Here is a 17483-nt window from a genome sequence, read left to right as displayed (position 1 = left end):
GACATAGGAGGTGGGCACACCCCACCTTTGGGGGCTTTGCTTTGCTGCAGTGGTCATTGCGAGTTGAGGTGATCCCAGGAGAGGCCCCCACCACAGTTGGTCTCAGACCACTCACTTTTGGGGGCACAGTTTGGCAGGCATTATGAAGAAGGCCTCGACAGAGTTCCCCACTCTATGAGGTTAAAAGATCGCTGAATGGGAGAGGAAGGCCATTTAAAGCCAGGCCTTACTGCAAAAGCCACAATATATGTGCATTAATGTTTCCATGATAAATGATAACTTGGGGAATCTATAAGTATTTACTTAATTGCACTAACTATGATGTTATGGTAATGACAACTGCCTAGTGGCAACGGGATTGATATTCTATGTTGTGTCTATGACAATTGCCTTATGGCACAGGGCATTATGACTTGTGCTACTTATGAGTAATCACTTCAGTACACTATATGTGATGGAATGATCATTGTCTAATGGCAAAGCGATCTATGCGATTTGTGGTCTAACATGGTTTACGTACGGCAAAAGTGATTTATGTAACAATGGTCAATTTTTCCTATGTGAATTTTTATGACAAGTACCTAGTGGCACAGTGGTTTAGGTAGTCTATTTGGCTAATTTGTTTTATGTACAATACAAAGGAGATTTGCCAATCCCTCTATCCAACCATCCTCAACACTTTCCCTACGACACACTCACACAGCTACACAGTCGAACGCACGCACCCCGTTACTTGCACATTCACCCAACCAGCTGGCTCCCCAGACACTCTCAGATGACACTAGATTGGATGAGATCATGACCACACTTCATCTAATTAAAGAAGACCTCCATGCGTTTAAAATCATTAAATCGAACCATCCATGGCTCCCAAGATCCAACATTCCTAGCAAGTCCCCGACACACCCCCACTACACCAAACACATTGCTCCCAATTGGATATCAGTACCATCCTGTAACTTACCCTCCCGCCCTTTGCGTACCAACAACAATCTCTCCGAGACCGATCTTCTCTCTCTTCTGCTGTCCTAAGAACCGCCCCCCACTACCACCGATCACCTCCACACATGCTCATCCCCTCTATTCTCCCAAACCCTCACAGGCCCTCAACTCATAACAACAGAGGAATCATCATCAATAACCTCTGTAAAGTCCCACTCATCCAAGAACAAACTTCATCCCCCTCCACCCCCGTCTTAAATGCTCACTCTTGAATTGCAGATCGGCATCGAAACACGCCACTGACATAGCCGACCTCATTACCTCGACTAACCTTGACATCATCATTCTCACGGAAACATGGGTTACAGATTCTTCCTCGCCCCTCATAGACATTTTAGTTCCCCCTAATTATGACATCATCAGACTAGACAGGTTGGGAGGCAAGATTGGAGGTGGTATTGCATGTATACACCGGAACAACATCACTATAAACAGAGCCATACCCTCGCTACTCCCTTCATGTGAATACATCAGCCTTGACATCAACAGTAATGGTAAACCTGTCTGCTCGTTCCACATCATCTACTACCCACTTGGCGACAACCTCCTATTCACAGAACAAATCATGGACCTAATAACATCACTCACTGGTCGACGAAACACACAAATTTTCCTGGGTGACTTTAACCTCCACTGGAACGACACTAACAAGGCAGTGGTCGACAGCTTCAAAAACTTCCTCAAGTCCTTAGACTTCAACCAATTGTGCAACAGCCAGACACATGATAAAGGCGCAATCCTGGACTTAATAATCGCTAAGACTGATTCCACCCATCTGGAATCGATCCTCCCCTGTGACTGGTCTGACCATCACATCATCACCTTCTTCATCAATGAAACAATCAAGCTGACCTCTGCCCAAGCTACAAAACCTAAGGTATGGAAAAGCGACTGGAAAAAGCTCAACACAAACACCTTACCCGCCTCTGGCAAGAATTTACTTCGACCACCTGCTGGAACTTCCAACGTAACTGACCTCACCAACCACTACCTAAACTCCATGACCTCGATAATTAACGAACTTGCACCCCTGCAACTAAAGAAGTCTCCACGAAAGACTCTAAACCCTGGTTCAACGGTCTCCTTAACGAGGACAGACATAGTCTCAGAACTGCCAAACGCAATTGGAGATCAGTACCATCCGCCGAGCTCCTCCTGACTCTAAATAGAAAGAGAAATGCTTACTTTCGTAAGGTCAAACGCACTAAAGCAGACTTCTTTACCCAACAACTTGACCAGGCAAGAAATATACCAAAAAAAACGTTTTGAATTAATCAAAATGCAATCTAAGGACCAACCCCAACGGCCACCTGAACTAACTCACCCACAACCTTCTTGTGACGACTTTTCTAACCACTTTAACCTAAAGACGGAGAACATCAAGAAAGATTTCCTTAAGGACCTAATTTCTCATTCTGACCCCCTCAGCAAATCGCCCCCTTTACCCCCAAACGTTTCTCAACAAATCACATCAAAGTTTACCTTGAAAAACAACAAAACATAGTCTTACTTCCACCCCTATTCTGAAGAAGCAATAGGCAAATTTCTCAGTGCCCTGAAGCCTTCCTACCACCTAACTGACCCACTCCCCGCAAATGCGGATAACGATCTTACTCCTTCGCTACTACCCATATGGACCAAGATCATCAACAACTCACTTCAAAAAGGCTGCATCCCGGACTCCCTAAAGGTAGCGCAAGTGTCTCCCAACCTCAAGAAACCCACAGCTGACCCCACAGACCCCAACAACTACTGTCCAATCTCCAATATTACCACTCTGGCCAAACTTCTAGAAAAATGTGTTCATCACCAATTGACAAAACATATCGACCACTTCAAGCTCCTAAATAAGCACCAATCCGGCTTCCGCGCAAATCACAGCGCAGAATCAGCCATGACACACATCATTGATGATGCTCTTCAACTACTTGATCATAACGAAGCATGTCTCCTCATCTTATTAGACTTCTCCTCAACATTTGACACAGTCAAACACGAACACTTGATAGATCTGTTGAAACACAGAATGTGTCTCTCAGGACCAGTGCTCAACTGGTTTACCTCTTTTCTGCATAACGGGACTCAAAAATTCAAGGTCAACAACACACTGTCCAAAGCAGTGCCTGTTACGCTAGGAGTCCCACAAGGCTCCTCGTTATCCCCTACTCTCTTTAACCTCTTCATGGAACCACTCTCCGATTTGTTACAAACATCCAACGTGCAATTCCACATGTATGCAGACAATACCCTACTCTACCTCAAGATCAACACCTTGGATGACATTAGTTTGCTCAACAACACTCTTAAGACCACCCAAACATGGCTGGCAGTGAATCACCTCAAACTGAATGCTTTAAAAACTGAATTCCTCCTTATTTCTCCACCCACCAAAGTCCCCTCTATGCACAATTTGATAAAACCTCACATCACTCGATGTTCAACCAACCATTGTTGATTCAGCGAAATCACTTGTTATAACTCTGTACTGTAACCTCAATATGCAGAAGCATATTAGAAATGCAACAAAGGGAGCAAACTTTCAGATCAATACTCTAAGGAAGCTGAAGCCCTTCCTACCTCCCAATGACTTCAAGTTAGCGGTTCAGGCTCTAGTTCTACCGCGGCTGGACTATGGAAGTGTTGCGTTATGCGGTCTCCCCAAAGCCACCACAGCTCCTCTAAGAGCCTCCACCAATGCAGCAGCGAGACTCATCACTGGCTCGAAAAAAGGGGCCCACATTTCCCCTGACCTAAAATCTTTAAACTGGCTGCCATTTGAAGCCAGAATCCATCTGAAAATAGCTTGCATGACGCACAAGGCCCTACATCATAGTGCACCCAGCTATCTCACACAAAAACTCACAATATCGGGAGGATCAAGATCAACAATAAGTTCGGAAAACCTCCTTCTGAAACCACAAAAATTCAATAAGAAAAAAACCTATAATCGTTTCTTCTCAGGAATGGCACCCAGGATTTGGAATGCCCTACCACCACAAATAAGACTGAACCCCTCCACCTCCTCCTTCAAACTGGAAGTAAAAGGCATCCTTATGGCGAAATTTACGTAAACATAGCCTCACATGACTGTGAAGAACCCCTATTCCACTCTTTTTACCTACCAATCTAATGCTTGGCTTGTTATATTTAAAGTTTTGTTCCATTTATTGTGATGTTCTCGTGTTCAATGTATTTCCATCATCCTTCAAAACCGAGCCCATTTTTGCACCTTATCTGATGCGCCTACCATGCTCTATGGCCTTGTTTTACATCTTGCACGTTTATCTGTCCTTCTGCCCTTTTATTAAGCTTTTCGATGTTATTCTTACGGCCCTGCATATTTTACTTTTTGTCTTGCCTATACACGCTTACTGTAAAGCTCTCTGATACCCGCAAGGGTCTTGTTCGCGCGCTATAAAACGTTCAAATAAATAAACCTTGCTATATATAAAAGTCTCTTTTTGTGGTTTGCCTAGAGTGTCACTGGTGTGTGTGTTTTGCGCAAACAATTTACACATTCGCTGTGAGGTAAGCCTGACTTCTCTAACAAGCTACCAAGGGGGTAAGCAGGGGTTATCTTGTGTGTGTAACTCCGTTACCCTGACTAGAAAGGTGGGTTCTGCCTGACTTAGCCCAGCCAACCAGAAACTCCATTTCCAACTGTTGGCAAACCTGTATGCCACAGAGGACCATCATGGAGTTTACTGCTGTGCTGATCAGACCACAGCCCTTGTGCAGTGGTGAAATGGTGACTCCGTATGCTCTGAAAGCCCACAAGGGCAAGTCAAGATGTGTGGTCTGGACGAGAATGTCGACAGAGGAAGGAGGCCATCATAGTGATCCAAGCAGGCCCAAGCTATTTCTGAGGACCAGGAGAATCGCCCCCACAACCTGTAGGGGGATCTCAAGAAACTGACCAGCCTGGGATGCATGTGAAAGACTTACCCGGGCAGCTTCAGCACCCGAGATAGGGATGCACTCAGTCCAGTCAAGTGGATACTGCCGGTGCAGGTAAGACTGATGTGTTGGCCAGACAGCCCCAGAGGGACTTGCCTATCAGATAACACTTCAGTGCTCAAAGAGGTTTGACTTTGAAAAGAAATTGCAGTGGGACTCCTGAGATTTGGACTGTTAGCGGGGTTTAACATGAATGACATCTACTCTGAATGGAGAATAACTAATACTACTAATGGGATGGGAGTGAGACTCCCATGTTTAGCATGGCCAAATACTTTCAACATTTTGAGAATGGCCGTACACATTTCATTTTGAGCCTGTTTGCAGCAAGTCAAACAGCAACTACAGAAAACGTTGTTAGAGTTGTGTCATATAGTTCCTAGGACTCCCCAGGACCTGCTCGTTTTGGATGACCTAAACTGAGGGCTTCGTGTGCAGACAGACTCTGGACACCCCACAGGATGAGTCAGCCGTTAGACCAGCTAGCTCCAAAGAGTATTCTACAGCGGTGTATGTAGCTTCTGGCAACCACTGAACATGACTACCCTGATTCCTCAGGTATCGTGGAAAACAATACAGTTTATTTTGCTCAGTCACTTGTGCTTACTGTTACAGGTAGAATGATGATTAAAACGTTTTCAAGAATTATTTATTGATCAAGCGTCAGTCTAGTATGAAACAATCACTGTGACAATCAAAAGACAGGAGCAGACAAATATGATGGCTAGCCTTTAAATCATAAATAGTAGATACATTTCTACCATAGTGCTAATAAGTTGAGTAGAAGCAGATTATATAAAACAATAGCATTGGTGTACTCCTACAGTGCAGAGCCTACCTAAATGTACCTTGCCTAGATATGTAGGTGAAGCATGTGTATGTAAGTGCTAGGATATATCCTGATGGAGTGAAGAATCCACCAGGGAAGTGCTAACCCCTCACCTGAAGGTTCTGAATGAAGGACCCCATCATTGAGGATGGCACCCCACAAGGGATGTCAGGTCTCTGCCTGTCAAAGGATGAGCCTGCTGAGTCTCGGTACGGCTTGGAAGGAATTCCCCTTTCTGTCTGTAAGGGGGAGTGAGGGTCTTTTATACTAAAGTGGTCACTCCAGGGTTTCTTCTAGAATGTATATGTTTTGAAAACGTTCACTAATCCTTTACCAATCCTTTTTAAACCAAAATACTCATGCACAGCTGGCTGTTGGCCATGGATGAAAAAAGTAGAGACCCTTATACAACTTAAATCTGCCTTGCTTGGGGACTAGTTTATATATGTCAGGTACAGGGATTAAGACAGGATACCGAGAGCCTGGTGTCAAAGAGATAGAAGTAAGCTATAGGTAAAAGGTCACCTGTGTAGGACCGTTATGTCGTGTGGCTGGAACAAAATGTATAATTGGTATGTAAATGATGGGACTATCCTAAAGGACATGACACCCACTCCTCATCAAAAGGTCAACAAGGTTGGTTAGGCAATGATAGATAATGCTACAAAAAGGCATACAAATCATGTATATTAAAACATACTAACAAATGATAATAAAAGCAAGGTCTATGGTGAAAGCATTCCTCCCTAAAAAGCATTAAAAAAGGTCCTTTATATGTTTGAATATATTGTCATTGTTTTTCTGAGAACCTTGACGGCACTATGTTCAAATAGAGCAGTGAAGAAAAAATAAAGTCAGTTCAACCTTCAATTTGGTACATGTTTAAAAATTGTCCAAACGATTCCCAGCGCAGGAAAGGCCAGATTGTTTAAGAATCCAGCACTGAAGACCCAACATCACTGTACATGGCATCTGCTGGAGGCAGTCCCTCCATTACCGCCAGTATGATATCAAGTGAGCAGAGGTGGTAATCTCTGGTTCCCACAGCAGCCGCCGGAGAAGACTAGAAGCCTGTGTGCCTGAGACTGATGTCTTCAAATCCGTAGCAGAGCCGATCTCTATTCCAACAGGAGCTGAATCATCCAGTGGAGGCTCTAGGAATTCTATCATCAACATGGGAATACGCTGTGGACAACTGTGCACATGGACCCGCAAAGGTGCCAGGCGCATGTTTATGTGCGGCGGCGCAACTGAGGGAAGTGTCAGACAGAGGTCGAAAAAGCGTCCGAATCTGCAAAAAATACTGGCAGAATGCAGTCAAGCCAGGCCGGTCTGAAAGACAGTAACAAATGCTCACTCAGCTCTCGAAGCCAAGGTATACCCACAAAGAACACTAATCATTCACAACAACGTCTCTCCAGCACTGTTCTTTCCATGTCTCGAGTGATGCTGACATCCATTGCGAAGTAATAGAATTAAAACCAGGATGCCTGCCATTGAAAGCATGACCAAATGAAGCCCTCCAAAAATGCTTCCTAGTACGGAGTGTATGAATGATGGAATCCCTCAGAAAATGGTATAAAAGGTGGTTAACAGACCTGATCCAATGCGAATAAATAAGTGTACTATCTCCCACGTATCAGACATGTTAAAGTTACGATGGACCATTTCTCTGAAATGAAGTGGGATGTTCGTATGGACCAGCGCCTGTATCTCTGCTGAGGACCTTGCAACTTGGAGATCAACTATCTCTTGTGCTGAAGTTAAGGCCACATTTTGATGAAACAGCAGGGCTTTCATTCTGCTCAGAGAATCAAACTCTATGGTGAAAACATTCAGTGAAGGCCAGAGTGGTGCCTTCCTAACTGTGCAAGCTGGGGGAAACAATATTTGCTTACAACAAATAACCCTGAAGTTCACAGTCACTAGATAAGCGGTGCCTGGCATCATTCCACAACAGCCTTGGTCATTCAGCATCAGGTAACTCCCATTGGAAAGTAACTCAAAAACTGGATGAATTACAGCAGTTGGGGAACCCTTCAGGTAGCAGGACAATTTCGCAATTGACACATTACAAGCTACAGAAGAGACACTCCCTACCTCTCCCTCTTAGGTTATCCTCCCCTTATTCTAGATTCAGATCCTCCCTTAAAACGCACCTCTTCACTGAAGCGTATAATTAGCTGTTATCCACTGTTATGTTAGCTCTGTCTCTCCTCTTTGCTCTCTCTGTACAGCGCCAAGGAACCTAATGGTGTTAGCGCGCTCAATAAATTAATTTAACCTAACATAACATAACACTTCTGTACACACTGAAGACTCACTCAAGGCCTTTTCACAGTTTATACCACACAATAAAACTTCCTTGTCCTTGTTCCTGTACCTATATGCGCATGGTCACTCCCAAGTTGCTTGTATATACCCTTTGCCCATGTGAACCTTTACCCCACTGGTTAAGGAGTGCCAAGGAGCTACTCTACATGATAGGTGGGGACCAGCATAAATGTGGCACCTTCAGGAACCTATTTCAGAAAACTTTCTGGGCCTGCAGAGTATCAGAAGAGAGCCAAACCTGCTGTCTGTGACCTGAATGGAGCTCTGAAGGACTGGATCTGATCCCACTTGTACCCAAGACAAAGAAGTGGACTCCAAGGGTCAGTTGGCTGACATGTGTGGTTAAAGGGAGACAGCACAAGCTGCTAGAGGCCTTTTCCATGGAATGTCGATCTGACTAGTAGCAACTGGACCTGGAGTGGACCTTACTGCTCTGTGCTATAGCTAATAGCTGGCTCAGCTTTGGTTAATTTTGTGACTTTAAGGGTCCACTTTCAGAAGAATTGTGATTATTCTTTGAGGTGGGCAGTTGCCCAAAAAGTTATCCAATTTCGTACAATTCCCTAAGCTGTTTTATGCTTTTTTGCACATCAGCGGAAGCCAATGATGGCCTGAGGGCACTGCATGACAGTGCCTACAGAGTTAAATAAGTTGGTTCAAAGCACTCTTTCAGTTTTCTACATTACATTTTGTTTTGCACTTTATCCTCACTTTTGCGCTCTTTACTACAACCTTCAGACCGATGAAGGATAAGGTGTAGTCAGCTAGGCTGCACTCACGTAATGGTTCAAATACCAATTTCTAAGCTCTTGAGATAATACTGCCGTCCATGAGGTCATCACCAGTGTAAGTATTTCTTCTGGGTCCAATGATGTGTTGCTTCACTCAGAACGTATCAAGGTTTTTACAGGGCTAGATGTGAGCAGAAACCCAAGCCATCCTCTGGCCAGCTTGTCAAGCCACACCTGAGCAAAGAGATCTTATGCTAGGTGGTTCAGAAATACTACCTCTTTAATATCTAAAACAGGATTTCCATCATGAAAATGTTAAACCTATGAGCTTTATGTGGGTCTTCCCTAAGACATTTTGCCTTCACCACTCTTATTATTGCTGATCTTGTTTTTGTGACCCCCAGACATTCTGGGACCAGGCATGGTGGTAGGAAATTCCAAGCACCTCTGGGGGGTGTAGAATCCTCTGGAAGCTTCTCCCACTTCAATGTGGACACCATGTCTAAATATTGGACCTCAGAACCCAACTCTTTAGTACACTTCTGGACATGTGGACTCTGCCAGGAAAAAGGATGCTAGTGCTTCTGAAAGGACTGCCACTGTGTTGGACTGCTGCCCTGATGGACTGCTGCCCTTCTTCCCTCTAGCCTGGGTGAGAAGGACAGAACCTGCAACTATGAACTCAGGAGCCCAGAGTGACTACAAGGGTTAGTCGGCTACCCTTCCAAATGGTGTCACACTAGTTCTGCACCCTTGGAAGTAGGCCTGAATGTGCTCTACCAGCCCAGTTTTGCACCTAGCTGAATCTACACATCTCCTCTGCCATATACTGCATCACCGGAACTACCGGGGTGTGGGGCATCCTCAATGCAGGACCTTGCATCACATACCCCCTCATTAACAGCCTCCTCAATGACAATGCAGAAACTCGCATCACAGCCTTACAGCTCCTCAAAGCTGATGCTGCATGATGCATCGCCGACTCAGACCATGCATCACCTTAGCTGCGCAACGCATCTTTGACACAGGACCTAATAATTCTTCACAACCAGGATGTAAGGTACTCTGGTTCAGCATGCCTAATTGGGGCCCTGTATCTGGCCCATGCTCCATCGTGGTTTGCCTGAACGTGTGATATTATCATAGTTTAGTGCCAACAGATATACACAGTTGGCATTTAGTGCTTTTTAGAACTATTTTCACTTAAATCTTTGAAACTGCATATCTCTGTTTCTACTGATTAGATTTTTGTCACTGTGGTATTAAATTATTTATTTATTTATAAATTAGTGTGGGATTTTTCTTGTGTTGTGTTTTTACTGTATCAATGTTTGAAGTGCTGCATACATACTTAACACATTGCCTCTAAGTTAAGCCTGAATGCTCTATGTCAATCTACTGGGGGGCTTAGCACAGGTTAATTTGGGGTTTGCTAGTGACTTTAACCTGCCAACGATTGTGGGTACTGCTTGAGTAGGGTCTCACCCCCCTCGACTAGTAACCCAATTTCTTACAAGAACCCTATGAATTGCCGAGAATGTAGAAGTGGTGGCTGGCAAAGGTTCACAATGTGCCAGTTTTGCAAATTCAGCACGGTTTTGTGTAAGTGGGAGTGGTGTATTGAGTTAGGTTTAATGTGCACGCACAAGAGATAAGCATTTCAAATCAGGAGGTGGTAAAGCTGGCAGGTACTAGGGTTGGGATTCAGATGCTAATTGCGGCTCTGCCAAACAATAATTAGGTGGAGAATACCGAGTGTGCCTTCCGATCCCCGAAGCTGCTTCTCAGAGGGGGCTGTACCCTATTATGCACATTCTAATTTGAAAATGAAGACAGACTGCACACAGCATCATTTTGTTTTTTGTCAACCGCAGGAGCATTTTCCATGCATTGAGGCATTTCTTTACCAACCTCATTGTTGGGAGAATGCCCCTTTATAGCCCTTTTTCCTTGTGACTAGCAAAGATTTAAAAAGTGGTAAGAGCGAGCCAACCAAGGGCCAGATATACTAAGCCCATGCATTGCCCTTGCATCAAACCAGGTGACACAAGACAATATACGGGCTTAGGCGAGATTTACTAAGCCACGCCAAGTCACTTTGTATGGCTCTGCATGGCTTACTAAATCAAGAGTAATGCAAGGTAGCGCAAAACGCTGCCTTGCAGTACTCTGCATTGGGAAGGCATTCCATGAGAGAAGTATAGGCTTTCCTTTTTTTGGCACACACACAAATTAACAAAAACTAGTAGACCTGGAATTGTATCAAAATGGTTCACCTTCTCAACAGAGGCGAAACAAGGAGAAATATCTTTACGTTTCCTCGATATTTCCCATTTCTATGAGCGTTGCAATCTGTAGCACATGTTGAAAGAGGGAAATGCCTCAAATTTGTATTATTGTGCAGCACGGTATTTCTCCCTGCACAAAAAAAATCTTGCTGTAATGTAGGCACCCTTGCACCAGGGTACAAAGGTGCTCTCATTGGCGCTAGGCAGCACACAAGGCACCAGCACAGGAATACATCTTATGTAGTAGATATGGTCTCCCATTTTCACGCAGCACAGCAAGACGTCTTGCTGCATTGCATCATATTTTGATAAATGTAACTGTGTGTTTTCATTCACAAAGGCAGGCAATATGCACAATGGAGGCTTAGCAATGACAAAACGGTTTCATAAATGTTAAACCTTCCTTAAACTCATGATCAAGATAAAAAAAAATGAATAATAATCTTATTGCCCCAGTCACCAAAGAGTCAAATTTATAATAAAGGGAAGAAAACGCAAGTAAGTAAAACATTTGTTTGATTTAAGCAGTACCAAATTGGTAAATACTATCTGAAAGTAATTTGGTCTGGATTGAAATGCTCTGGATAAGCAGTAATAGTGTTGTATTTCAGTTTAACAGAGGACATCGAATGAGAAAGACAATACGTTCTGCTAGGTTAATTTGGACTTCTCAGATCCCTGATTAATAATAAAACAAACATTTTACTTGGTCTGCGCCATTACCTGTGGTTTGTCCAGTGAGGGTTCTTTTCATTTACTGCTCTCGCTTCTGCTACTGCTGAGGAAAGGCTCTCTGATGCAATAATTACATGTTATTTAAAACTAACCTACTTTTATGGTCAATATTTAGAGGCCAGGTGTAGCTCGAACAATTGTCGAGGACTGGAGCTAATTCTGCCTTCGAGTACTGCAAGTAAAATGAACACTGCATTTTGAATGTCAGCAACATTTTCTGGGCAGCAGGCTTAGGCAGCAGACATTGTAAAATGATTAATTGAACCATGTTACCAGATAGAAAGATTTATAATGGTTGTAAATTGATTTCCTAAGCAAAAATTATACAAAAAATTATTGCCATCATTATTTTACCCATGGGAAATATAAAAATATATTTGCGGTTTAGAATCTACCCCATTGCAATCTCCCTATAATGATGCTGCACCTAACAACAACAAGCTTAAATATCTTATGGAGAAATCTGTGCTTGATACCGAAATTCATAACCATCCGACTTCTTATCATTACCGAGGCAACATTTACAAGAATGGAGTTAGCTGCAAGAAGTGCTGTATGTTAGTGGGCAGCTCGAACCATTAGTTGAATCCACACTAGAGAATATCCAACAATAATTGGAATTGATGACTCTCTCCTCTGCTCGTGTGATGTTTGTCAGATTAAGAAAAACAGACCTGGCATCTTTTATACTACCTCGGAAAGCCATGTGGGGACTGGAGACAGAGGGCCAGATCTAGAGTTTGGCAGACAAGTTACTCCTTCTCAAACTAGATAGATTTCTCGCTATGTTTACAGGAAGACCCCCATATCAATTATTAGTACCGTTTCCAGAAAGATATATCACATTCAAATCAATATACATCATGAGTCAGTCCCACAATGCTCTCTTCCTACCATAAATGTGTCCAAAAGATAAAGTGCAAAATGTATTCTTTGTGGTTACTGGACACTGATAAAACTTTGGAAATTTAACAGAAATAAGTGACTCATTAAGAGGTGACTCAGCAAGCCACCTGACCACCACATTACAATGCAGACAGTCAAAAGTGAAACTGACCAGTCATTCCGGCTGGATTCTAACAGGCTCAAGGAGCCCGTCGGCCAGTCGGAGGCCTCACCATAATCCCTATGGACGGCGTTTCCAACATCGGGATTACGATGTTAGTTTCCGATAGGCTTTCAATGTTGGGCTTTCCGACATGGAAATGAACTTTGGGGGCTTGCAGACGCTGGTTGGGGGCCGATGGGCCTGCCACACGGTGCACGGATTAACAGGGATTAACAGAAACTCCCATTTCTCTATGGGAGCTTGGGTTATGGCCGTTTTATGGCTGCAGCACAAGTTCCAATACGGAAATGGGAGTATGCAACTTCACAACGTGTAGTCGCATTGTAATACAGGAGTCGGATCCTGATTCCGCAACAGTGTCGGGTGGTTGTAAATCAGCGCGAAATTGGAATAAGGCCATAAAAAGTAGCTGAAACCAATAATGGCATTTTAGGGATATGTTCAAATGCTCCCTTATAATTTAAGAGGCTTTACAGGTATAACACTATTGCTGGCTAAACCCAGAGTTGCTAATCACTGGTGAGTACTTACTGTGCCCACGGACGATGACTGGACCAAATACATGGTGATGGGCAATGATACCTTAGACACATATGCTTTGATTCAGCCGCAGACCTTTAGATCCAAAGAAATATGGAACTCATTGCAATGATACTTTCTACATAACAAAACACCCAAAGAAATTGTGCATTAGTTATGACACATTCGGAAATTAAATAAACTCTAACTGATTGGGCTGGTCTGTCATCACCCATTGGTGGGTGGAGGAGAGGAGACATTGCCCACTGATCTGCTTAAAATTCTTGGGACAGCCTTGCTGCCCAAGGATATGGGAGGTGCCTTTTGATGGACTGGCAAGAGACTATAAAAACAATGCTCAAAAACACTGCCACCAACTGGTGACAGCTGGAATGGTCCAAATAACATTTTGCTCTAAATAGCTGAGTCTATGTAAGTGTCATAAGAAATGTGTATTTATGGCATGAGTCCAATCTGGTGTTTAACTATGACTATGTGGTATGATCATTTTTATTAGTTTGTTCCTATCTTTATTTCTCAAATAAATAAATGATAACAAAGAAATCAAACACAAAAGGTTATATTCATCAGTTGAAACTGCCAATATAGAGCTGTGCTCTGGAAGCATGGCTTTTGTATCAGCCACCAAAAATGCTGCAAGATCAGGGCTCCATCCAGAGTGTATTAATCAATACGTGCTCCTTTGCACTTATGTTTGGTAAATTATGAAAAAACAGGCATGGAATCTTCTAAATTGCAATGGAAGGCAATGTGGAGAGTTTGGTGGACTGGTGACACCTTTACAAACAGGATAGATACTCTGTCCTCCTTATTACAAGGGTATTTTATCCTACCACACCTTTAGAAACGCAAATAGGATGCCTGTCAAATTTCTGATATAGTACTAGTCCACCAACTTGTCACCATGCTCAAAATCAGGAAGGCAATGTATCCGAGTAAGAGAACAGTTGCTAGTATGTTTGCCAGAAACATACCACATTCAAATCAAGAAGTGTGAGTCTGTCCCATTATGCTATTTTCATAATATAAACATGTCCCAAACATAAAGTCCAAAAAGTAATTTTTGAGGTTACTGAATATTGACAAACTATGGGAAATGCAACAACTTTAAATAACATAATTAAAAACCAAATACAAGAGGCTGCATCAATGGTAAATAACAAAGTAGTGCGGTCCTGTAAAATAAAGGATTTACTAGTATCCACTAAGGCCCTGATTACGAGGCTCACAAAAGCGGCTGTGGCGGTCCAGCCAATGCGGAACCGGCAGTCTGACTGGCTATTACGAGTTGGGAAAATGGACCAACCTGGGCCTGCTGCCACCACCAGGAAACTGCTGTTCCCTGTTGGTGTTGCAGCGGTCAGAGGCTGCAATATGCTTGGCGGGACCACTGCCTCCCGCCAACCATATTACAACTTTCCTCTTCACCAGCAGTGTCATAGAGGTTCCTACTTCACTTACACTGTTGCCTCCTCCACATGTGGATGCACACAGGGGCTTTCTCATGTGCCCCAATGTCTGCATGCACACTAGTTCCTACTTGGCATGGACTTTCGAATACATGACATGCAGGAACCTTGTTGTACGGTCCCATTGCTGTGCCATTTCCTAAGGCACCTCCACCTTTGAAAGTGGCACCACCATGGGACCGCCACACCACCCGCCTAACAGACCCCTTTTAAGTCATGATCTGGTGGACGGGCGGCAGCGGGTCTTGGTGGTGCAGGGGTGCAGCGGTGGCATACTACCCACTCCTGCACCGCGGAAACTGGTGATTGAGCCCTAATAGTGCATCAAGATCAAGGCATCATTCAGAGTTTATGGAGCCTGAATTATTTCATCACCTGCATCGGAGACTAAGGGAGGTAACATTTTGGTCAGTATTGTTTCCATCTATTTCTATAGTAAACATCTAATGTTTTGTGAAAGCACCTCTTACCAATGTATTGTGTAGACGGCGCTGCATGACATAAATCCTTGTTTATGTTTAATTAAACAAAGAACAATAAATAGTTTTACACGCACATAATATCTCAACAAAGAGAAATAGCGTTTCAGGCATATAATACCTCATCAACATTTCAACACGTTACAATAACCCATCTGGGCCTCAATGATATTGTAGCAGCAATAAAAATGACGAAACAGAATGCACAAAGACAACACAATAACTACCCACTACAATACATCCAAACAGCAGCTACGTAAAATAAAAACAATGAAGAAATACCAGCACCACAATATAATAGAACACAATACAATTACACAACATACAAACAATTCAACGACACAACAAATTGTCAGAACTCCCTGACACAAAAATTGACAAAAAACGACCAATGCAGCAGGAAACAGCAGCAACCCATGGGACAGCCATACAAATATGTTTTATTGAGGTTCTGTTGTTCTGCTGTGATTGTATTTTGTGCTGTGGCATGATTTTATTTTGTCCTATAGTGTGGTAGTCGGATTGTTGTAGCATTGTTATGTGTTGTTTTGTTATGTTATCTGTGTGGTGTGTTGTTTTGTTATTCTATTTTTTTGTTCTTTTTTGGGTTGCTTTGTTGTTCAATTATGGGTTATTGTTTATTAGTTTCTCCTATGTGATTTTGTTCTGGATTTTTTTAATGGCTTTATTCTGATGATTTGTTATCTTGCTGTGTTCCATTGATTGTTGTTATGCTGATACTTTGTTGATTCACAATGTTGGTGTTGTATGTTATTGTTGTTGTGTTATATAGCTTATTTTACAGCCATGTAGCAAATATTGCTCTGTCACCAGCTACGTTCCCTCTAGGGCGCGCGCGCGCACACCTGCCCTGACGTCACCGCGCACCACCTGCATGGAGTGCACACACAGGACGTCCCGCGAGAGAGTCGCGCCTCCGGCTGCTTTAAAGAGGCGAGCGGCACGAACATCAGGCACTTTTAAATGCGGTGGTGGCGGAGCGAGCGTAAGGAGTGCAGGTAAGGAGGCGGGAGAGGCTGGTGGGGCTTGTGGTTATTTGGGAGCGCGGGGCATACTGTGGCCTTTTGTTTAAGTATTGCTGTTAATCAGAGCCCCTTCACCGGCTCTGATTAACAGCAATACTTAAACATAAGGCCACAGTCTGCCCTTTGTTTACTAACAAAAGCATAGTCAGTTTCCAAACACAGCGTGTGCTAAAGTACGCGCTGTGTTTGGAAACTGACTACGCTTTTGTTAGTAAACGCGGGGCAGACTGTGGCCTTTTGTTTAAGTATTGCTGTTAATCGGAGCCCGTGAAGGGGCTCTGATTAACAGCAATACTTAAACAAAAGGCCACAGCGGCTGGGGAAACGAGCAGAACAAAAGGCAAAAGGGGCACAAAAACAGGAAAAAACGAGTGGGACAGAGGGCAGAAGTGCACCAAAAATGAGTGGGACAGAGGGTAGAAGGGCACCAAAAACGAGTGGGACAGAGGGCAGAAGGGCACCAAAAATGAGTGGGACAGAGGGCAGAAGGGCACCAAAAATAAGGTAAAAATGAGTGGAACACAGGACAGAAAGGCACAAGACGAGTGGGACAGAGGGCAGAAGGGCACCAAAAACGAGTGGGACAAAGGGCAGAAGGGCACCAAAAACAAGGGAAAACGAGTGGGACAGTGGGCAGAAGGGCACCAAAAACAAGGGAAAAACAAGTGGAACACAGGACAGAATGGCACAAAACGAGTGGGACAGTGGGCAGAAAGGCACAAAAATTGAGTGGGACAGAGGGCAGAAAGGCACAAAAAACGAGTGGGACAGAGGGCAGAAGGGCAGCAAAAACGAGTGGGACAGAGGGCAGAAGGGCACCAAAAACAAGGGGAAAACGAGTGGAACACAGGACAGAAAGGCACAAAACGAGTGGGACAGAGAGCAGAAGGGCACCAAAAACGAGTGGGACAGAGGGCAGAAGGGCAACAAAAACAAGTGGGACAGAGGGCAGAAGGGCACCAAAAACGAGTGGGCCAGAGGGCAGAAGGGCACCAAAAACAAGG

The sequence above is a fragment of the Lissotriton helveticus genome, chromosome 4_1 (genome assembly GCF_964261635.1).
Source record: "Lissotriton helveticus chromosome 4_1, aLisHel1.1, whole genome shotgun sequence".
Lineage (NCBI taxonomy): Eukaryota > Metazoa > Chordata > Amphibia > Caudata > Salamandridae > Lissotriton > Lissotriton helveticus.
This window is presented reverse-complemented; position numbering follows the sequence as displayed.